This window comes from Cetorhinus maximus, chromosome 3, assembly GCF_964194155.1.
Source record: "Cetorhinus maximus chromosome 3, sCetMax3.hap1.1, whole genome shotgun sequence".
Taxonomy (NCBI): Eukaryota; Metazoa; Chordata; class Chondrichthyes; order Lamniformes; family Cetorhinidae; genus Cetorhinus; species Cetorhinus maximus.
The window spans coordinates 39244729-39267905 of record NC_135881.1 but is presented as its reverse complement, the minus strand read 5'-3'; the positions used below and the strand labels follow the sequence as shown (position 1 = coordinate 39267905).

General features: G+C 42.0%; 1 protein-coding gene across 6 annotated transcripts in view; it reads right to left on the bottom strand.

Annotated features, from left to right (window-relative positions):
* The window catches only part of pard3aa (par-3 family cell polarity regulator alpha, a), an 815271-nt gene that overhangs the window by 151403 nt on the left and 640691 nt on the right, over nt 1-23177 (bottom strand). The window lies entirely within an intron of this gene.

Here is a 23177-nt window from a genome sequence, read left to right as displayed (position 1 = left end):
TAAGAAGGGAGTGAGGCAAAAGACAGGAAATTACAGGCCGATTAGCCTGACCTCGGTCGTTGGTAAGATTTTAGAGTCCATTATTAAGGATGAGATTTCAGAATCCTTGGAAGTGCATGGTAAAATAGGGCAAAATCCTATTTTATGGTTTCATCAAGGGGAGGTCATGTCTGACAAATCTGTTAGAATTCTTTGAGGAGGTAACGAGTAGGTTAGACAAAGGAGAGCCAATGGATGTTATCTACTTGGACTTCCAAAAGGCCTTTGACAAGGTGCCGCACAGGAGGCTGCTCAGTAAGATAAGAGCCCATGGTGTTAGAGGCAAGGTACTAGCATGGATAGAAGATTGGCTGTCTGGCAGGAGGCAGAGAGTGGGGATAAGGGGGTCCTTCTCAGGATGGCGGCCGGTGACTAGTGGAGTTCCGCAGGGGTCAGTGTTGGGACCACAACTTTTCACTTTATATATTAATGATCTAGATGAAGGAACTGAGGGCATCCTGGCTAAGTTTGCAGATGATACAAAGATAGGTGGAGGGACAGGTAGTATTGAGGAGGCGGGGAGGCTGCAGGAGGATTTGGACAGGTTAGGAGAATGGGCAAAGAAGTGGCAGATGGAATACAACGTGGGGAAGTGTGAGGTCATGCACTTTGGTAGGAAGAATAGAGGCATAGACTATTTTCTAAATGGGGAGAGAATTCAAAAATCTGGAGTGCAAAGGGATTTGGGAGTCCTAGTCCAGGATTCTCTTAAGGTTAACTTGCAGATTGAGTCAGTAGTTAGGGAGGCAAATACAATGTTGGCATTTATTTCGAGAGGATTAGAATATAAAAGCAGGGATGTGCTGCTGAGGCTTTATAAGGCTCTGGTCAGACCACATTTAGAATATTGTGAGCAATTTTGGGCCCTGTACCTCAGGAAGGATGTTCTGGCCCTAGAGAGGGTCCAGAGGAGGTTCATGAGAATTATCCCAGGAATGAAAGGCTTAACATATGAGGACCGTTTGAGGACTCTGGGTCTATACTCGATGGAGTTTAGAAGGATGAGGGGGGACTTGATTGAAACTTACAGAATACTGAAAGGCCTGGATAGAGTGGATGTGGGGAAGATGTTTCCATTAGTAGGAGAGACTAGGACCCGAGAGCACAGTCTCAGAATAAAGGGAAGACTTTTTAGAACAGAGATGAGGAGAAACTTCTTTAGCCAGAGAGTGGTGAATCTATGGAATTCATTGCCACAGAAGGCTGTGGAGACCAGGTCATTGAGTGTATTTAAGACCGAGATAGATAAGTTCTTGATTGGTAAGGGGATCAAAGGTTACGGGGCGAAGGTGGGAGGATGGGGTTGAGAAACTTATCAGCCATGATTGAATGGCGGAGCAGACTCAATGGGTTGAATGGCCTAATTTCTGCTCCTATGTCTTATTGTCTATTAACACACCCTGGGACCATTTCTGATGATACTTCAATTACCCAGTGTACCTCACAAATCTTCCAGTCTCTCTCCTGTTTAGTTACATATCAAGTGTCTTGCTATTTTCTCCGTGCTTTACATATCACAGAAAATAAAGCAAAGCCAGGCTACTAAAACTTGATATGGTTCCATATGGAGAGCAGAATCCATAAATTATTAAATTTCAGGAGGTACTATGCCCTAAAAAGCTACTTCTAACATTTTGTTTAGTACTTTATGGCTGAAAGGATGGAAATTTATGTGGTTATGCTCCTGACTGCCATGCTTTATGTGGCAGTAGAACTACAGCCTCACAGCAGGGTAGAAAAAGCCACGAGGGACAGTAATTTTGAACCTTCACTTCCAATCACATTTATTTCCAATAGAAGTATTGTAAATTTTTTGAGCACAGCAAGCTGAACATTAGGAGGCAACTGGAAAGATTACCCTTAGGCCAACAGTAGATTTTTCACCCCTCACTTAAGCCAAGGCATTGCTGAGCTGAACTAAAGGCTGCATTGGTGTTAGTATTTTCTTTAACAACAATGTGTATTTATATAGCACGTTTAATGCAGTAAATTACAACAGCTACACTTTAAAAGTACTTCATTGGATATAAAACATTTTGGGCATTATATAAATGCAAGTCTTTCGTCCATCAAAACCTCCCAAGGTATTATCAAACAAAATGTGAAATCAAGCCACATAAGGAGATGTTAGCACTGATGATTAAAAGCTTTGTCTTCTATAATTTCTTTTTGCACAAGGTGGATGAAAAACTAAGGCACCATAAGTTATATATGATACTCAACTCCAAAGACAAAATAAAGGAGCCTTTACTCTCCCCAAGTTTCTCAGTACAACTGGGGACAAAAATATGAAAATCAATTGTGCATAAGCACCAGTATAATATTCCATGTGCAGGGTATTTAAGCATGTATTAAACAGATTTGATGCACATACTGTCGATCGCTATTGTTCACTCTTTTCTCCCCCTCCCACCAAAACACTAAGGTAGTGAAAGTCAGAAGGAACACAGATTATGGTGGCCATTCCTCATAGAAATATTTAATTTTAACTTAAAAGCTAATGGCAGCAGCCAAATGGGACTCCATTCTACTTCCAATATATTTTTTTGAGCCAAGAAGTACTATAAATATGGAAAAGGCTAGCTTTAATAGGTGTTATAAAGCTATTAAAAAGCATACAGGGTACTTTGGCTTTTAAATAGAGGCACAGAGTATGAAAGCGAGGAAATTATGGTAAAATTTTATAAACAGTAGGTAGGACTCAGCTGGAAATTTGTAGACAATCCTGGGCATCACAAAGTCGGAAGGCTGTCCAAATCATGGAGAGGGTGCTGAAATTTATTAGAATCATACCAATGTTCAGGGATTTCATTGATTTGGAGAGATCAGGCATTCTTCTCCTTAGACCAGAGAAGGTTAAAGGCAGATTTCATAGAGGTCTCCAAAACGGTGAAGGATTTTTATAGAGCAGATGGGGAGAAGCCATTTCCACTGGTAGGAGGACACAGGAGTTAAGATAATTCACAAAATAACACAGAGAAAATGTGGAGAACTTTTTGATGCAGGGAGTTGTGATGGTCAGGAATGCATGACCTGAAAAGGGTGGTTGAAGCAGGTTCAATAGTAACTTTCAAACTGGAATTAACAACGTACTCAAAAAGGAAATATTTAAAAGAACTAGCACAGGAACAATGGGCTGAATGGTTCCTTCTAAGATTCATCCGTGTCCATAATTTATAGTTGACATACTTGGTATCACTGGGGGTGTTTGAAGGTGTACAAATAGCGAATCAGATTACATCCATGATCCCATTCATACATCCATAAACATCACTTTCTTTTTGGTTTTGGGGACAAGGTTGGGAGAAGTAACAAGATTTGCTTGTAGGAGTGCTTTCGTCAATGCTCTACCTATATAAATAAAGCAACCCACGCTATATATTTAGAAGAGAGATTGGGTTGAATATCATTGCAACAATAGGATTTGACTGCAGATCAACAATCTACACTCATAACGTTCCATTATGTTCAGCAGTAATTCTCAAAGAGATTATACACTTAACATTATTTTACATTATAAACTAATGTTGAGCATATTTAATGAACACACCAAGTACATACTGTACGTGAAAAGCACAATAAATGGCCCAGTAAAGCATAAAATTACATATGAGTGGGATTGGCTTAATTATCAGGTCAATGAATTTAAATAGCATCAACTGTGTTTGACAGCTGCAATTCGTCAAAGAGACAAACACCAGCACACTTCAAATGTTCCCTGCATTTCACTTTGCAATCTCAATTTTTCCAGTCTAAATTATTTCATTTAACATCTAACTATAAAGCTTTTTTTCAAAAAAAAATTGTATTCTCTGCCAAATTGGATTAAAAACGGAGAACCAACTTCTATGTTAGAGGATGTGACTGACTTGCACTGAGCAGAAAATCACATATTCCTTCAATGTACTTGCCTTTGCTTAAAGGAAAAACCTATGACACATATACAACTGCAAAAGACAATCTTGCCAGATACAAGATACAGAAAACATGATAAAGATTCTGACATCCTTCAGCATTTTCTTTGTAGTGAGAGTAGAAAGAAACGTGTAAGAAATGCAACTATTTAACTCAAAAAATAGGACACAATTTGTTTAAGTATATGGGAAGGAAGAAAGATATTTTTTATAAATCCTTGAAATATTGCAAACCATATATCACGTGTTCTAAGGTTACAATTGCGTTTAAGTCTTTAGATTTAAAGTGTTAATTACAAAAAAATGATGGACTGTTTTATAAGACAGTTCCAACCTCCCACATAAAAATGGGAGCAGGCAAATTTATTTAGCATGAAAAGGAGGCCGCTCAGTTTTTACATGGTAAAAAAACTAGACAAGAACTATTGATTTATCCCAGTCTCTGTGCTGGTTTAGAAGTGACTGGTGAGCTGAGTGCTGCTAGCCAAATATAAACCCACAATTAGAAGTTTCTGACCACACATCTGTCCATTAAAGATTCTACAAAGAATCACTGGACCTGCCCCTCACAAACTTACTCACATCTTCAATGTAGACACAGCTGTCAAGCAAACTTAGAATCCCAAAAACTCCCAAATTTTTCATTTCTTAGGACACTTCAAAATGAATTTAATTTAGTGATCTTTACCAAATAATTTGAACAATTGGGTAGATGGATTCCCTTGAAGTACACATGCCTGTACCTAGCGCTAAGGTGTTAATATTACTCGCATTATAATGTCTAACCTTACAGTTAGCAGAAATACAAAACCACCTCTGTGCACTGTGGGCAGCTATAAAATATCCAGTAAACAATCTGTCAAGGCTATGATATAATTTCCTCCTCCCTTTACCTTAGGTGAGTCAATTTAGGAGGGCTGCTCGTACTGCACTTGGCATTGAACCTTACTAACAAAAATGAGTAGAACACAGATAGGTGAAGAAAGCGAGATTAGAGATCTTAGCTGGGAATAAGAGGGTGACAAACCCAAGAACACTAAGTCACTAAGTGGGGCAGCAATACAGTGGGGAGGTCACTTGTGGTCATAAAATACACAATTTCATGTATAGCCTTGGAAAAAGATGTCACCATTCCTATACCCAATCACAGTGGCAAAGCAATTATAGGATGTTCATTTAATTTATTATCACACTGAGAATGGGCCATCAGTTTGTGAAGGAGAAAATTGTTTATATTTGGGAGCTTCCAGTGATCACCAATATACCAATAGATAGGGTTTCGCAGGAACTCCTGTGGTTTAAGCAACAACCGGCATCGATTGGGAATTATGTACTAACTTGAAGGATTTATCAGCAGGCCTCTTAGCAAAATGGGAAAAAGAGCTGGACAAGGGATACATGATTAATGCCATATTTCAAAACAACTCTGACAAGTCAAATTTTGCCTGCTGGCCTGAAGGGGTAAAACTTGCCTATGTTTCCACAAAGACACAATTTACTGGTTGGAATAACAACACATTTCACAAGATGAACATGCCTCCATCTTTGTCTTTTCTCCATGTACTAAGTATCCTAGATAATTTCAATTGAAAACTAAACTTACATTTCTGTAGCATCAGGTCTTCTAAATATATCAAAGCAGCTCAAATATTAGGCATCAACTGCCATTAAGATAGCAAATATGGCAGCCATTTTGAAGATGGGACAGATAGTTTACCAATATAAGGTATGGAGGGAAATTCTTCTTCAATTAGAGCCTGCTCCATTCTGGAAAGCCAGTTGGTTAAGGATGATAATGGAACCAATTTTTACTCTTTTTTATGTTTATTTACAGAGTGAAACATTACAAGCATATATCTCCTAACTCAACCACACCACAGTTTCAGTAAATGTCATTTTTTTTTCACAGAAGATAACTTTATTTAGCAGGGCAGACCAAGATGAAAGGACTAGTACAAGATCCAAACCATTTACAAAGGGTATTGAAAAGGATTAACAGTAAGAAATCAGATCTTAGTTTAAGACTGAAATATCAAATTACAGATATCTCTGAAGTCAGTTTGCTTGATATACAATGGAAAACAATAGCCCTACAGGATACCATCAAGAATTAGCATTTACAAAAATATATTTCAAATTGTTTTATACTGCAGTGGGAATCTCTGAAGTGATTGTATCCAAGGGTTGCCAGTGACAATTCATTAAGGAGTCATACAGTTCTTCACTTTGTTCCATGAATTGTTTGTTAACTTCATCAATATCTAACTTTGGGTCTGGATCTTCCACGGGCTCCTCGTCAGTTTCCTCAGTAATTGTGGAATTTTGCTGAAACTCAGACAGTTGCGTCATTTCTGTGATTAGGGAAGAGGTTATTGCTGGTGCCTCAGTGGTGCCATACTGCGGGTACCCATAACTGTAGCCGGCATAGGGATCATACCCCCACTGAGAGTAATATCGTTGGTACTGTTGATAGTATTGTATATAATTGTATGTGGTAGTTGGTTGGTATTCTGGTTTGGTCTTTGCACTCTGCCAGTACCAGCACACATTGTGAGCGGCTCCTACAAACTCTGCCTGATTACTGCAAAAAGCCATCTTTGACTCTTATATGTGCTCAAGTGAAACTCCAATTAACGCCCTCCACCTGCATATAATTTATCACAATTGATATATAATTGACAGTGCCATGGGATTATCAACATCAGCCTGAATATCCGGAGAAGTAGAAGATGCCAGTTTAATGGCTAGTGAAAAGCACAGCTTTGCTGACAATGCAGTACCGTATTACCATGCCTAAATCCTGGACACAAAAGATTCCATGGCTCTTTTTGAAGAGGGGTCTCTCCACAATGTTCTGGTAAATATTTATCCCTCAACCAACATGGCTAAAACCAGATTATTTCCAACATTACAACAGTGATTAGTTCTCAAAGGTACTTCAGAGGCTGTAAAGTACTTTTGGACATTCTGAACTTGTGAAAGGCATCATATAAATGCAAGTTTTTTTCTTCTTTCTAACTGATCTAAGTAGGGGAAAATAGTTCAGCTGATTATTCCTGAACTAGGCAGAGGTTAAAGAAAAAAAAATGTTTGGATTCCCACTCTTAATTGTTACTCAGTAAACTGTGCTGAAAAGCGGATAGCAAGTGAAAAGGGAACTGGTTTTAATTGTGATCCAACTCCCCCAACAACAGTTAATGAACGTGTCAAAAGAAATTTGCACCTTTTGAAGTTTCTGCACGTGTTGAAGACAATAATAACAGCATCTCTACAAATGAATACCATTCATGTATTCTTTTAAATTATTCCCTGTCTGACAAAAACTACTTTTAAAGAATTAATACAGATTTTCAATTATATATCCTGTCTAGCAAAATGCAATGAATGCATGCACGTTATGTGGTGCAATAAAAGGGGCACTTTCAACAGACATCATTAGGAAGTGCATTATTGTGCTGTCATCAACTCTGAAATAATTTGTTCAGCAGTTGGGCTGGTAAACAGGAACTAGTGGCACAGAAGTAGCTGTAGAGTGAATGATTCAACATTTGTTGTGAGATGGGCCAGATTTGTGACCTCTGATTGCAGAGAGAAAATTGCCATGTTGTTTGTCTGATACTTTTTGGTGAGGGCTCTCTGCTGAGCTGTTCTCCACTTGCCGGTGTGGCATCATGTCCGTAATCAAATGTGTCAAATACCCACAGCTAAAGTGCATTCCTTCATTATAGACTCTTAGATGTCAACTATTTATAAAATGCAAGTGCCAGTGGAACTTTGAAGCGCTTGCTCTTCCTACTCCAAGTATATAATTTATGTGCATACCACAAAGGTGAAAGCGAAACATTTAAGACAAATCTGAAAGTCTGTTACTGGAGCTGAAAATATCAAAATGTATGGATTTCCCTCCATTCCACTTACCCACCCCAAGCAGCACCTATTACTGTCCCATGAGGACCAAGAGTAAAGGAGAACTATCACTTCATCACTGTGCGCCCAAACATCACAATAAAATTGAAACAGCAATAAGCCCACAACCCTAAAACCCTGCTTTAGCTTGGATTTGGCCGAAAATCAACCTAACGTCACATATATATGGCGCCACCTAACTATACAAAACGATCTGTATTCCTATTTTTTGCAGGTACTTTGCTCCCCTAAATGTACCTTGACTTCATTAGATAAGCAAACTTAGCAAATAGCAATAAAACAAAACTTTAAAAAACTGGTACGTCAAATTTTTAACCTCATCTCTTTTCCTCAATCACATCTGAGAAGCAATTAATCATTGGGAGGGTTGAAGCGATTGTCTTTGGTCTCTGGTCCATAACTATTGACTCCATTGCTTTTCCTGGCAGCAGCCTAAGACTAAACCAGACTTTTAAAAATTTATTCTTTCACGGGATGTGGCTGTGGCCGTCGCTGGCTAGGCCAGCATTTATTGCCTATCCCTACTTGCCCTTGAGAAGGTGCTGGTGAGCCACCTTATTGAACCATTGATGTCCCTATGGTGTAGGTAAGTCCACAGTGATGTTAGGAAGGGAGTTCCAGGATTTTGACCCCAACGACAGTGAAGGAACGGCGATATAGTTCCAAGTCAGGCTGTTTTGGAGGGGAAATTCCAGGTGGTGGTGTTCCCATGTATCTGCTGCCTTCATTCTTCGAGGTGTTAGAGGCTGCTGTTGAGGGAGCCTTAGTGAATTCCTGCAGTGCATCTTGTAGATGGTACACACTGCTGTAATGCATCAGTGGGGGAAGGAGTGAATGTTTGTGGATGGGGTGCCAATCAAGTGGGCTGCTTTGTCCTGGATGGTGTCAAGCTTTCTGAGTGTTGTTGAAGCTGCACTCATCCAGGCAAGTGAAGAGAATTCCATCACACTCCTAACTTGAGCCTTATAGATGGTGGACAGGCTTTGGGGAGTCAGGGGGTGAATTCCTCACCATAGGGTTCCTCGCCTCTGACCTGCTCTTGTTGCCATAGTATTTATATGGCTAGTCCAGTTCAGTTTCTGGTCAATGGTAACCCCCAGGATGTTGATAGTGGGGGAATTCAGTGATGGTAATGCCATTGAATGTCAAGGGATGATGGTTAGATTCTCTCTTGCACTATTATTTCTTGTTGGAGATGGTCATTGCCTGACACTTCTGTGGTGCGAATGTTACGAGCCACTTATCAGCCCAAGCCTGGATATTGTCCAGGTCCTGCTGAATTTGGGCATGGGCTGCTTCAGTATCTGAGGAGTCACGAGTAGTGCTGAAAATTGTGTAATCATCAGTGAACATCCCCACTTCTGATGATGGAAGGAAGGTCATTGATGAAGCAGCTGAAGATGGTTAGGCCTAGGACACCATCCTGAGGAACTCCTGCAGTGATGTCCTTGAACTGAGATGGTTGACTTCCAACAACCACAACCATCTTCCTTTGTGCTTCCTTTCTGCCCTACTTGCCTTGTCGCTGATGCAGCCTTGTATGAGGCGCTAACACACACATCAAGGTGATCCAGAAGCCATCCCTGAGACTTAACATCTGAATCCCTCAGTGGTTGGAGAAGGTTTGAATGACATGCACTATCTAACCTAACTCAGTGCTCCAATCTCTTAACAATAAGTTGCTCATGATTAATGACTGGATGCCCTTTGGCTCATTATGAATGTCAATTCTGAAGAGCACATGACAGGCCTCCATCTATGCTACACCTGTGCCTCCTTAACATTTGCCTGCATTCCCACATTCCAATGTGTTAATGTTGAGATGCAGTGGCTGTGGTGTTAAGCCATTGACTCCTGAATATCCGTTTCAGCTCTGATAAAGGCATTGGCTTCAAATGGCCTTCTTCGCAAGGAGGTCTTCCTCCCGTCTTTCTAATGAGACGAAAATTTACTGTTGTGGCACCGAGTTAGAGGGTGCTCCCAGAGTGGGCCTCTTAGACCAGCGGTGTGCTCCTCCCACACTGCCTCAGGCCCCTCCTCTTCAGAATCGCCTAAACTTCGATTTCTAACTGCGCCATAACTTGAATAGAGCAAGATGGTGGTTCTGCACTATTATTTCAATACCAGCTTCAATGCTTGTTTTCTCACTGTCCGCATCCAGAAATCTACCTGGATCCTCCCCCAGTAATACTGAATCCCATAGTTGTTGTGGTTGACATTACTTCCTTCTCCCCTGAGGCCATCACTACCGACATGCCCATGCACCATGTGGACCTCATGACTGAAGTCTCCCTTCCCAACACCCCATTATGAGTCTCCCTTTGACCTATCCCTCTTGTGCCACACTAACACACCCTGCTTTTCCTATTCCAGACTCTGTGTGCATTCCCTCCCATTCATAAATGTGGTATCCAATTCGCCCCCTTGTTTGCCAGTGTTTCAGTTTCCCTTGTCGGGCTCCAGCTTCCCAACCCTCAATCTCTCTTCTATTGTGCCCCCTCCCCCCAACCCGTTGCAAAACCTTCCTGCCCTTTTGCCCTCTATGTGCTCCCCGTTCCCCCCAACCCCTTGCAAACCTTCTTGCGCCTCTGTCCCCATGTATTCCCCCCTCTCCACCCAACCTCTTGCAAAGACTTCCTGCTCCTTTGCCCCCCATGTGTTCCCCCAACACTTTGCAAAGCCTTCCTACCCCTTTATCCATCATATTCCCCATCCTCCCCAACCCTTCCAAAGCCTTCCTGCCCCTCTGCTCTGTGTGTGTTCCCGCTCCCCATCCAACTCCTTGCAAAACCTTCCTGTGCCTTTGCCCTCTGTTTGCTTGTTATCATTACACCCCACCCCCAGCCTCTGAATGCTCAGCTGTGTCTGAGTACTGCTGCAGAGTGGTGTCCTTCTGGACAATGGTGGCACCCATCTGGAGCAGACCAGATCTTCCTTTGTGCTTCCTACACCCTCCCTCCCTCCCACTCCAGCCCCAGTCACAATACTGGTCTCTGTCTGAACTTTGATCCCTGCCTGAGTACTGATGCAAAGCGGTGTGTGTCCTTGTGACTTCAGAGGCAACCACCAGGAGCAGATCAAGCCTATGGCCCCAGCAGTGTGGCGTTCCACTGGCATTGCAGTGAGACCAACTGCTGTGGCAGGCAGGCTATGAATGTTGCACTTACCCCACAGTCATGAGTGAAGTGAGGTCCGACCTGTGCGTGCCACTCTTTTTCAAATGAGATTCAGAGCGACATGATTTCCAGTTGGCGTGACGCAAGATTGGAAGGCGGTATATGATTCCAGCGAGCAACTCATTCATGAGATGGTAATGAATGCAAATGGCATTCATGCCACTAGTCAGCGGGATACCCGACCCACCATTAACCCACCAGCAGGAGAACTGCCAACTATTTTTATGCTGGGAGGTTTCCAATTTTTTTTCGGCTCCCACTAGATTCTCCACCCTGAAACCTGTCACAAGCAGGATGGGAAAATTCTGCCCAAAGTCAACAAACAATTCCATCATATTATGATCACTCTTCCCCAAAGGCACATTTACTGCAAGATTATTAATTAACCCTGTCTCATTGCAGAACACTAAATCTAAAATAAAATGGTTCCTTGACATTCTGATCCAGAAAATTATATTGAATGCATTCCATGAACTTGTCCTCCACGCTATCACAAATTTAATCTGCTCAGTTTATATTAGATTAATGCCCCACATGATTACTGTATTACCCTCGTTACATGCACCTTTCCCCTACACTACAACTACTGTTAGGAGGTCCAACCAAGCGACATCTTTATTTTCCAAGCTAGGACCCTTCTCCTGACTTTCTTTACCCCATGCAAAATTATCAGGGGCTACCCCTCCTCCTTTTCCATTTTGCCTATTTCTCCCCTTCTAAAAGATATGGGAATACGTTCACAACCTTGGTCACTGCACAACCACATCTCCATAAGAGTACAGCCTTAAAGAAGGAGAGGCAGAGAAGTTTATGAAGGGAATTGCAGAGATTAAGTCCTAAACAGCTGAAGGTGTGGCAGCCCATGGTGGATGCTCAAGTGGCCAGAGCTGGAGAAGCACAGATATCTCATGGGATTGTAGAGCTGGAGGAGATTACAGGGATAGAGAGGAATTTGATAACAAGGGTAACAATTTTAAAATTGAGGTTTTGCTTAACCAGGAGTCAATGTAAGTCAGTGAATACAGGGCCAATGGGTGAGCGGGACTTGATGAGTTAGGACAGGTAGAAGAGTTTTGGAGGATAGAAAATGGAAAGCGGGCCCACAAGCGCATTGGAATTGTAAAGTCAAGAGGTAAGGCAGCCATGGAAGAGTGTTTCAGCAGCTGATGAGCTGCAAAGGTGGAGTCAGGCAACATTTCAGAGGTAAAAATAAGTGGTCTTAGTGATGGCACAGAAATCTGTTTGTAAACCCATCTCAGGGTCAAACAAGACACCATGGTTGCGGACCGCCTGGTTCAGCCTCAGGTTTCAGGGAGAAGGATGGAGTCAATGGCTAGGGAATGGAGATTGTGGAGACAGTGGCTTTGGTATTCCCAATGATAGTCAGAGGAAATTTCTTCTCATCCAGCACATACTTTGCTATCCTATTAAAATAAAAGATCAAAAGTTTGAGTGATGATGATGATGATCACTGGTACCTGATGTTGCATTACTTCAATAGCAAATTGCAATTGTCCTGATAGCAATTGTCTAAGTGGGACATACAGGAGTGTGAAACTAAGCACAATTTGTGTAAAGATTCCTGCGCATGTGCAAAGTAGAGAATGAGTGTATTAACAGGAGTATATGGCAGCAGAAGAAAGGAAGCACGCAGAGTGGAGTGGGATCACCTCCACTAGCTCTGCAATGTAGCAGCGACTTTTCAGAGATCTTTGTTGGAGGAATGCCAAAAGTGTTGAGGTCTGTTATTCTCAGAAGACAGGAGCAATGATAGAGAATGAATGAATCAAACCACCACAACACATATGAATTGAGCTTAATCGAGAGAAAGTGATGACAGAGAAGCACAATAAATCTACATAAAGAGACTTCAGTTGACAGGCGTCACTAGGTCTGTCGCTAGTTTTTATTTGTTTAATATTGTACTTTTGTGAACACTTTCTTTCTACATTAAAATCAACATTTATTTTGTACATAGTCCTTGCTTTTTTATTTATTGGTTTAAAGTTTCTACTACTTCTATCAGTGACATGACAAATTGTCTTAACCACAGATGGCTTATGATCCCCCATGTACTGTTATTGATCTCAGTTTTAGAGTAGTGGCCACTACCTCACAATGGGAGGAAATGTTATAGACTCACTCAGACTTCTCCAAATGGTCTGAGGTAGTTAGTGGTCAAAGGGGCAAACTGAAGGGAACAGAAGATTCACATTATTCCAGCTTGACTGAAGAACTGAACCATAAGTAAACCCTTCAAAATGTAATGGATTTTGGATTTTTATTTTCCCTTTCCAACCTGTTAAGTCCTGTTCTTGATCTATTTTAATATATTCTGCTCCCACTCCTCTTTCAAGCTTTTTTGAAAAGCTTCAATTCAATTTAAGATAAAGGTGGCTGAATGTTGATCTATGATAGTATTACATAAATCAGAAAAAGGTCAAAACTAAACTCTCAACTGTGGTGCATAGGTAAGCAGCATTAAACTTGTGCCAAATTAATTTCTAGACGTCAAAAAAAGTTACCTACTGAGTCAAAATAATACTACAGAGATTGTATCAAAATGACCACATCATACACATTGAACAAGTGTGAAGGATAAAGCTACAAGGCTAAATATGTAAAAACTGAAAAGTAATCAGTCAAGAAAAATGCAGAAGGCATGCGTACAAATACTGTAACACAAACCCTTCCTCTCACTATTAAAATGAAGGTAATTAATCCAGTTAAAACTATGAGAGAGATGCGTGGCCAAAAGCCCTGATTGCATGAACAGACTGCAAACCTATTTAAAAAGGTGCGGACTAAACTACAAATTTAATGAGACTAACATGAAACCTTCCGCGCTGTGGGTCATCAGAGTGTGTCCCTGATGTTCAGGCAGAATGACAAGATTGGCATTAGGACTCTCTGCAGTTCAAAGAAGCTCAATTTACAACAATAATTATTAGACTATTGTGATATACAATGCACACAAGGCTAATTTTGTGTTAGAACTCCTAACCTTGTGCGTAAATTTATATTTAAGGAAAGCACTTCTACTACAGCTACAGGTACTTGCAAATGTAAACAGGACCAACTGCTTGCACAGAATGCAGCTCATTAAGTTGCTACAATCTCTGTAGAGACCAATAACTTTTTAAAGAGATTCAAACTTAAGTTAACAGCTGAAGGAATAACATGACAAGATTTCACATTTTAAAACTTTTACTGTAACAAATCACAGAATCACAGTGCAGAAGAGGCCCTTCGGCCCATCGAGTCTGCACCGACACGTGAGAAACACCTGACCTACCCTACCTAATCCCATTTACCAGCACTTAGCCCATAGCCTTGAATGTTATGACGTGCCAAGTGCTCATCCAGGGACTTTTTAAAGGATGTGAGGCAACCCGCCTCCACCACCCTCCCAGGCAGCACATTCCATACCGTCACTACCCACTGGGTAAAAAAGCTTTTCCTCACATCCCCCCAAACCTCCTGCCCCTCACCTTGAACTTATGCTCCCTTGTGACTGACCTTTCAAGTAAGGGAAACAGCTGCTCCCTATCTACCCTGTCCATGTCACTCATAATCTTGTACACCTTGATCAGGTCGCCCCTCAGTCTTCTCTGCTCCAATGAAAACAACCCAAGTCTGTCCAACCTCTCTTCATAACTTAAATGTTTCATCCCAGGCTACACCCTGGTGAATCTCCTCTGCACCCCCTCCAGTGCAATCACATCCTTCCTATAATGTGGGGACCAGAACTGCACACAGTACTCCAGCTGTGGCTTCACCAAGGTTTTATACAACTTCAACATGACCTCCCTACTTTTGTAATCTATGCCTCGACTGAAAAGGCAAGTGTCCCATATGCCTTTTTCACCAACCCACTAACATGCCCCTCTGCCTTCAGAGATCTATGGACACAAATGAGTAAAAAACACACACATGATTAAACGTTAATTTATTTTTGAGGCAATTTATACCTTAAGCTATGGAAAAAAATGTTCCCCTTTTATACTTATCACATATTGTACTCTCTATGGGATTCCAGTCAATTCAGCAAACAGTCCCCAGTTGCTCCCAGCTTCCAATGGGTTCGCATTTCCCCATTTTGCCGAGTAGTAGCTTCGAGTGAATGGCTCCAGGCACTTCCCTTAGTTTTTGGAGTTTCCTAAATCCACTACCAGCATTAAAGCCTGTCCCAACGATTGGCATGCTAGGCCAAATTTCTGGAATCCTTAGATGGCTGTGGGATGCATCTCTTCAACTAGAGAATGTCTCCCTCTTGCATCTGGATGTGGTAGCTCTCAAAGCCAGGTAGTTTGCAAAGCCAAGCAGTCTCTTGTCTCTGCTGACCACACAAAACTGCTGTCTGTCTGTGATATTCATTGATTTGTAGGGAAGCCTGTAACCTGATCTCAAAAATGGCTTCCTCTGCATTCTTCCCCATGGCAATGTGAAATACATTAGCCTTGCATCTGGGTAGAAATGCTGATCAGCTATTCTTGACCCCAAATTCTTTCACCTTAGAAGTAAATGGACAATTTACAGCATAACTGTTTACAACCGAATACTTTCAACACCCGTCTAAAACTTTGGGAGACTCAGAGTCTACCTATTGTGAACTCAGACAGCTGCCATTGTCTCCAACTGTGAGCACCTTACACCATTGCCCAGTAACACAATCTTGGCCTCCTTTTGATCTTTAACCGTCCAAGCCTGTTTTCAAGCAGGCTTCAGGACAGGTCACATGGTCCCCTTCATTTTACCTTAAATTTAAAGACATAGTCCCAAAACAGCAATCTTATGAACGTGATAATTGTAACAAAGTATAGAATAAAAACGTTTCTCAAGTGATTCAGGGACTTCTTCCCCAGAGAGTAACTTTTCATAGGTACCAGAGTCACACAGAAGAGGCCCATCGAGTCTGTACTGACACGCGAGAAACGCCTGACCTACCTACCTAATCCCATTTACCAGCACTTGGCCCATAGCCTTGAGCATCTCCTATTTGCTTCACAATAATGTTAATATTCATTCAAATACTTTCGCATAAACATTGGGCTAATTTTATTACAGAATAATAAATGGCTGTAACATTGAAGTTCAGTTGGCTACTGTCACACCAGTGAACTAAGGAAAACAGCACAATAGACAGGCGGTAGCCCTTGCATTTACATGGAGCAACCCATGAGAAGTGCTTGGGATGTCAGGTGGCTAATGTAGCAAATACACAGGCCTGATGGGTTTAAGAGCTACAAACAAGATTAGATCCACTTATAAATCAGAGCCACTGAAAACACACGGAGTATGTCCAACACACAACAAAGCAGTCGTGTAGGAAAGTGAACAGTATATCCTATTTCAACTAAGTAAGATTGAAAATTTAATCGAGGATTTCCTTTGCTGAACTGAGTAAAACATAACACTGGGAAACTGACCCCGATAACTCAAAATGCAATTACACTGTTAGATTTTGACGGCAATACATCTATATTAGGTTTGCATTGGATTTACAATGGAAAATGCTTTCTAATCCACCAGGACCTTTGGTTAAAGAGCTGAAGCACAAAGATTCAATTTATAAACTAGTTTTCAGATTCTCAACTGTTACTTTTTATTAATGTAAACATATATTGGATGAAAAATGTCAGGGGTACAGTTGTGTAGTGGTTACGTTACTAAACTAATAATCCAGAGAGCCCGGACTAATAATCTCAGAGCACAAATTCACCAGATTTGAGAATTTGAATTCAGTTTTTAAAAATCAGGAAATAAAAAGCTCGCACAAGTAAAAATGACTATGAATGATGTCTTCAAAAGTTAACTGATTCACTAATGTCCTTTAGAGAAAAAAAAACCTACTATTCTTACCTGATCTGGCCAATATATGATTCCCATACCACACCAATTCAATTGACACCTAAACTGCCCTAGAAAGCTTAGAGGCTTTCAGTTCCATCTAATATAAAGAATTGCTGCAGTTCAAGCTTCTTAAGGCAAGTAGAGATAGGAAATAAATGCTGTCCTTGCCAGCAATGTCCACATCTTGAGAATTTTTTTTTTAGTTAAATTACAGAGAAACTAACATCATTATTCAGAGAAATGTTTAAAATTCTATCGTCAATACAGTATAATGCAAATGTAACTTCATTTATTACGTCTCTGTTAAATGGATAATTACTTCATAGTGTAAGGTCAAAATTGCTTTCTTCACAGGAAGACACTTTCTGAAATGCAATATCTTCAGATCACACTGAAAAGAGACCTTTTATAAGATGAATTAATTAACTATTTATGTTTATAATTCCCCTAAGCAGGTTCTACTCATTCTGGAATTTTATGCAGTCATCTTATTGATTATTTAAAACCCTATAATATTCAATGAACCAGGCTCCAAGTTACATGCATTGAATTTATACTAATTAGTCTGGTCTACTTCAAACACGTTTCCATCAAATTCAGACTTCAATCTCATTCCTTCTCCATCATTAACATAAATGGGCAGGTGCCGCCTTAGGGACATGAGAAGAAAAATATTGTGAATAAAGGTGGCCAGCACATGGTACTGCCATGGACAATTTAATGCTCCACTGTGGCAAATCATTTCTTCTCTAACAAAGTGGTTAACTGTTCTGTGGACTCGAGTTTGGTCACCACAATGATAATCCTCAGGTCTTTAAGGAAGTCGTGAACAGCACTAATTCTAAATTAATTTACTGAAGTACTTCATGTATAAGGCTCCATCGGTAATTCAACTTCAGTAGACATCACAGCTAAATAAAATCACTGTCATCCAACATCCACACTTTCAAGGGATCAAAAATTGGCAGCTTGGGGTTACAGCTTCCTTTGATTTCTTAATGACTAAGTAGACATGTTTCATTTCCCCAAAATATAGAAAGAGGAAAATATGCCTCCAAAAGTGAGGACATTGACTGACCTTCCCTAGCCATGGAATGCTTATCTAATGTCCTCACCACTGACATCAGCGAACTCAACACAGGCAGGAATCATTTATTTCATTCGTTCATGGGATGTGGGCATCACTGGCTAGGCTAGCATTTATTGTCCATCCCTAATTGCCTTTGAGAAGGTGGTGGTCAGCTGCCTTCTTGAACCGCTGCAGTCCAAGTGGTGTAGATACACCAAAAGCGCTGTTAGGGATTCGCCGCAGGATTCATTCAGTCAGGGTTCATCTTGTGGCTTGGTGGTAGTGGGAAAATGGGGAATATGCAGCCATGAGATTACACATTGTGGTTGAGTGCAATTCTGCTGCTGCTGATGGCACACAGTGCCTCATGGATTTCCAACCTTGAGTTGCTAGATCTGTTTGAAATCTATCCCATTTAGCACAGTGGTAGTGTGACGAATAACTCACCTCTTGACTCCCCAAAGCCTGTCCACCATCTACAAGGCACAGGTCAGGAGTGTGATGGAATACTCTCCAATTGCCTGGATGAGTGCAGCTCCCACAACACTCAAGAAGCTTGACAACATCCAGGACAAAGCAGCCCGCTTGACTGGCACTACGTCCACAAACATTCACTCCCTCCACCACCGACGCACAATATCAGCAGTGTGTACCATCTACAAGATGCACTGCAAGAATTCACTAAGGCTCCTTCAACAGCACCTTCCAAACCCATGACCACTACCATCTAGAAGGACAAGGGCAGCAGGTAGATGGGGACACCGCCACCTGAAAGTTCCCCTCCAAGTCACTCGCCACCCTGACTTAGAAATATATCACCGTTCCTTCACTGTCACTGGGTCAAAATCCTGGAACTCCCTCCCTAACAGCACTGTTGGCGTATCTTCACCACATCGACTGCAGCAGTTCAAGGCAGCAGCTCACCACCACCTTCTCAAGGGCAATTTGGGAGAGGCAATAAATGATGGTCCAGCCAGCAAAGCCCACATCCCGTGAATAAACAAAAAAAACATGATCATCTCCACAAGGACTGTGCGGTGGTCACTCCTACCGATACTGTCATGGACAGAAGTACCTGCGGCAGGCAGGTTGATGAGGATGAGGTCAAGAAAGAACATAAGACATAAGAGCAGAAGTAGGCCATACGGCCCATTGAATCTGCTCCGTCATTCAATGAGATCATGGCTAATTTGATAATCCTCAACTCCACTTTCCTGCCTTTTCCCCATAACCCCCGATTCTCTTACTGATTAAAAATCTGTCTATCTCAGCCTTGAATATACTTAACAACCAAGCCTCTACCACCCTCTGCGGTAAAGAATTTCACAGATTGACTACCCTCTGACTACCCAAGTATTTATTTCCCTCTTGTTGGTTCCCTCACCACTTGCTGCAGGCCCAGCCGAGCAGCTATATCCTTTAGGGCTCAGCCAGCTCGGTCTGCACTGGTGCTGCCAAGCCACTCTTGGTGGTGGACGTTGAAGTACCCCACCCAGAGTACATTCTGCACCTTTGCCACCTTCAGTGCTTCCTCTAAGTGCTGTTGAACATGGAGGAGCACCGATTCATCAGTTGTGGGAGGGCGGTACGTGCTAATCAGCAGGAGGTTTCCTTGCCCATGTTTGACCTGATGACATGAGACTTCATGGGGTCTGAAGTTGATGTTGAGGACTCCCAGGGCAACTCCCTCCTGGCTGTATACCACTGCGCCACCACCTCTGCTGGGTATGTCTTGTCTCACTGGCAGAGCAGATGGTGGTGGTATCTGGGGCATTATCTGTAAGGTAAGATTCCGTGAAGGTGACTATGTCAGGCTGTTGCTTGATTAGTTTGTGAGACAGCTCTCCCAATTTTGGCACTAGACCCCGGATGTTAGTAACGAGGGCTATGCAGGGTTGATAGGGCTGGGTTTGCTGTTGTCATTTCCAGTGCCGAGGTTGATGCCACGTATCCGGTTTCAATCCTTTAACGCTTTTTAACAGTTTGATACAACTGAGTGGCTTGCTAGGCCATTTCAGAGGGCAGTCACATGGGGTTATTGACAACGGTTTCATGGTCGTCATTAGACTTTTAATTCCAGGTTTCTATTAAATTCAAATTATATCATCTGCAGTGGTTGGGTTCAAACCCGGGTCCCCAGAGCATTACCCTGCGTCTCTGGATTACCAGTCCAGTGACAGTGCCACATTGCCACCAACTCCCCAAATCATAACTAGGAATTTTTTGAAAGCAACCTACGCAGTGCTTTTACTGATTGGGCCATTGGAGGCACAGCACACTATTGAGAAATCTGCTGAATTATTTTAATATAAAAGTAGGGTTGCCAACTGTGATTAAAGACATTCCTGAGGTTTCATCACATGACAGGGTCTGCGCTGGAGTGCTGTGTTTGGCTGCAGTAGAGAGCTTCACTTGGAGATTGGTGACTCAAGGGGTTTAAAGGTTAAATTGTATCTAAAGTCTAGTCTTTCTTTAATTCAGCAATTAACTAAAAGTTGCTGTTAGGGTTGGAAGGTGGTGAGATTTAGGACGGACAGGAGAGGCCAGCGAGAGTGGTATTAAAGGGCACATAAAACAGGGGCCGAGACCGGAGAGGAGAGGTGTACCCACAGGACCCTCGGGGGGGGTCGAAGTGAGGTCACAATTCAAAAAATGACACCATGCAGGGGAGGCAGCTGATTGGTAAGTAGGGTCAGGTGAGTAATTCTACTTCTTTTATGAATTAAACTGCTGCAGTCCATTAGCGTAAACAAAATAAGGTGAGAACTTTGGACTGTAGTGGGAGTGTTTGGAGCAAGATAAGGCCCCTAGCGTATTTAGTATTCTTTAAAGGGAATAACTAATGAACTTAAGCGAAAGAGAAGTCATGGCATCAGAGCTTGCACCCGTGATATGCTCCTCCTGTGCTATGTGGGAAGCCATAGACACCTCCAGTGTCCTTGGCGACCATGTGTGCAGGAAGTGTGTTCAGCTGCAGCTGCTGCCTAACTGCATTTCAGAGCAGGAGCTGCGGGTGGATTCACTGTGGAGCATCTGTGATGCTGAGATTGTTGTGGACAGCACGTTCAGTGAGGTGGTCACACCACAGGTAAAGGCTGAACAGGCAGAAAGGGGATGGGTGATCACCAGGCAGAGTAGAGGAAAGCAGGTTGTTCAGGAGTCCCTGTGGCTGTCCCCCTAACAGAGATACCATTTTGGATACTGTTGGGGTAGACGACGTCTCAGGAGAAAGCAGCAGGGGCCAAGTCCATGGCATCACGGGTGGCTCTGCTGCACAAGAGGGGAGGAAGAAAAGTGGCGAGGCTGTAGTGATATGGGATTCAATAGCAAGGGGAACAGACAGGTGTTTCTGCAGCTGCAAAAGACACTCCAGGGTGGTATGTTGCCTCCCTGGTGCCAGGGTCAAAGATGTCTCAGAGAGGCTGCAGGGCATTCTGAAGGGGGAGGACGAACTGCCAGTGGTCATGGGACATATTGGTACCAACGACATATGTTAAAAAAAGGGATGAGGTCCTACAAGCTGAATATAGGGAGTTAGGATGTAAATTAAACAGGACCTCAAAGGTAGTAATCTCACGATTACTCATAGCGCCACGTGCTAGCAAGAGTAGAAACAACAGGATATACTGGATGAATACATGGCTGAAGAAATGGTGTAAAGGGGAAGGATTCAGATTCCTGGGACATTGGGACCGGTTCTGGGAAGGTGGGACCAGTACAAACAGGACGGGTTGCATCTGGGCAGGACTGGGGCCAATGTCCTCGGCCAGGGGGTGGGCGTTTGCTAGTGCTGTCGGGGAAGGTTTAAACTAGAATGGCAGGGGGGTGGGAACCTGAGCAGGGAGGCAGAGGAGGGGGAAACAAGGATAGAAACGAAAGACAGAAAAGTAAGAAGCAAAAGTGGAAGGCAGAAAACACATGGTGAAAAACAAATGGGGTCATAGTGCAAAATAAATCTAAGACAAGGTTAAAAAGGCAAGTCTAAAGACATTGTATCTTAATGCGCGGAATATTCGCAATAAGGTAGGTGAATTAACAGCGCAAATGGATGTAAACGGTTATGATATAGTTGCAATTACAGAGATATGGCTGCAGGGTGACCAAGGATGGGAACTGAACATCCAGGGTATTCAATATTTAGGAAGAACAGACAAATAGGGAAAGAAGGTGGGGTAGCATTGTTAGTAAAGGATGAAATCAATGCAATAGTGAGGAAGGATATTAGCTCAGAAAATCATGATGTGGAGTCTGTTTGGGTGGAGATAATAAGCACCAAGGGGCAGAAAACATTGGTGAGGGTTGTCTATAGGCCCCCAAACAGTAATGGATTTGTAAGGGAAGGCATTAAACAGGAAATTAGAGACGCATGCAATAAGGGTACAACTGTAATCTTGGGTGACTTGAATCTACACGTAGATTGGACAAACCAAACTAGCAATAACACTGTGCAGGAGGATTTCCTGGAGTGTGTACGTGATGGCTTTTTAGACCAATACATTGAGGAACCAGCTAGAGAGCAGGCTATCCTAGACTGGGTATTGTGCAATGAGAAAGGATTAATTAACAATCTTGTTGAAGAGCAACCATAAAATGTTAGAATTGTTCATTAGGATGGAGAGTGAAGAAGTTGAACCCAAAACTAGGATCCTGAATCTAAATAAAGAGAACTACGAGAGTATGAGGCGCGAATTAGCAATGATGGATTGGGGAACCTTACTATAAGGATTGACAGTGGATAGGCAATGGCTAATATTTAAGGAACGAATGCATGAATTACAACAATTATTCATTTGTGTCTGGCACAAAACTAAAACAGGAAAGGTGATTCCTGTTCTATAAATATGTGAAGAGAAAAAGGTTAGCAAAGGCAAATGTAGGTCCCTTACAGTCAGAAATGGAAAATTATAATGGGGAACAAAGAAATGGTCAAAGAATTGAACACATATTTTGGTTGTCGTCAAAGAAGAGGACACAAATAATTTCCCAGAAATGTTAGGGAACCAAGGGTCTAGTGAGAGGGAGGAATTGAAGAAAAGCAGTATTAGTAAAAAAAATGGTGTTAGAGAAATTAATGGGGTTAAAGGCTGAAAAATCCCCAGGGTCTGATAATCTACATCCCAGAGTACTAAAGGAAGTAGCCCTAGAAATATTGGATGCATTGGTGGTCATTTTCCAAAATTCTATAGACTCTGGAGCAGT